The sequence below is a fragment of the Chaetura pelagica genome, unplaced genomic scaffold (assembly GCF_000747805.2).
Source record: "Chaetura pelagica isolate M959 unplaced genomic scaffold, ChaPel_1.0 scaffold40, whole genome shotgun sequence".
In the NCBI taxonomy this organism is placed as follows: domain Eukaryota; kingdom Metazoa; phylum Chordata; class Aves; order Apodiformes; family Apodidae; genus Chaetura; species Chaetura pelagica.
The window spans coordinates 3,100,440-3,102,128 of NW_009952160.1; positions in this window are offsets into that span (position 1 = coordinate 3,100,440).

Genomic DNA, 1,689 nt, shown 5'->3' on the forward strand with positions numbered 1-1,689 from the left:
CACAGCCGAGCGTTGCGGGAGCAGCCTCCTCGGCCCGGGGGGACCTGCAGGACCGGCAGCAGGAGGTTTCTGCCGTGTCGAGTAGGGTCCGTCTGGCAGGAGCAATGTCAGTGCATGAGCGTAGGGGCGTGGGACAAGGGACAGAAACAGCCACGGGGCGGTGTCAGGACAGAAAAGGCGAAGTGAAGGCCGTGGATACATGGGCGGCAGGGGAAATGGGATGCTGTAGGCACATTGATGAAGAGCAACAGAGATGCTACACTGTGTCTATCCCTAAAATGCTTTCCAGGGAAAGAAAGAACTTGTAAGAAGCCGGATTCCCAGTTACGCTGCCGCCTGTGCTGTTACTTTCATCAAGGTTAAAATGTCTGAGGTTAAAATGGTATCAAACCACCCACTCTGCAGGCTACTAGAAGATTAAGCCTTCTCTATTAGGCCTAGGTTTTGAGCAAGTTGTTTTTCAAATGCAGTTTTATTTACTGCCCTATGAAATGGTGGTTTTTTGTGGTCCATTTGCTGAGTGGAATAAGGTTGCTAGCATGTGTCAAGCACCTTCCTGACCAGCTACTACATCTCTGGGAGTGCTTTGCAAGCCTGTCAGCTTACGGAAAATTCAGCAGCTGAAAGGGAGAAATGTGAGACATAAGCAGGCCCTGATATTGAAACCCCTGTGACAGTAATTCTAACTTTGGAGCGTTAGGATCAGATCATTAGCCTGACAAATACAGTTATTACTGCTGGTGTCTCCTCTCCTGCCTACCTCCTCCACAGGTTGCCACCAATCAACTGTTAGGACTGAAGCATGATAGAGGATGCACCTTTAAGCTTTCTCTTGAGATAATGAAGGAGCATTACTCTAACCTTTTGCTGAACAGTAAATACTGGCCCAGAGCAGGGAGCAGCCCTTCATGGCACACACTCTGGTAAGAGCAAAAGGTTCCTGTTGGCTTAGGTGCATGTTTTGACATGGAGAATATGTGTCCTAGCTGATAAAGTGTCAGAAATTCAGCACTTGTAGAAATTTGAAATGGTGAAATGAAGCTAGATACAAAAGACTTAACTGTGGGGAAGATAGGAAGCTTGCATTAATGGAGACCCTAAGGAGCTGAAATGAGCAATTCTGTCACTGGACACTAAAGGGACAGACGGGTTCTTTTCAGAATCCTTGGCAGAAGGATGACAGCAATAAATTATTACAATACAAACTTCATAATCTTAACAGGATGTTATTATTAGTTTAGCACAGAATTTATTGCCAGAATGTCACAAGATTTCTACAAGAAGAATCAACATACTACAATCCATAAGTAGCATAATACAGAATTAATAATACAACTTTATGGGCAGTGCTGTGGGCGCCGTTGCTCTGCCCTGATCTGTGGTGGGGTCATCACCACCACTGGCTCAGCCGGGGCCTGGGACACTTGAGGCCACCAAGGAAGGCAGGAATTGGCCTGGAGCCCAGAAGCCTTGAGGTTCCTGGTATACCTTGAGGTATGCAAAGAAATCTCTTTGGCTTGTCTGCTTGGTGCACAGAATCTTCAGGGCTGATAATGAGGGAAAGGGAATGAATATGTGACTCCTTTGGTCACAGAGGCTGGCTGCTTGCCAAAACATAAAATGAGGTTAGTTATGCTAACCACAGTACCAGGGGTTGGGAACAGGGCTTACCAATCAAAAATACTGAAG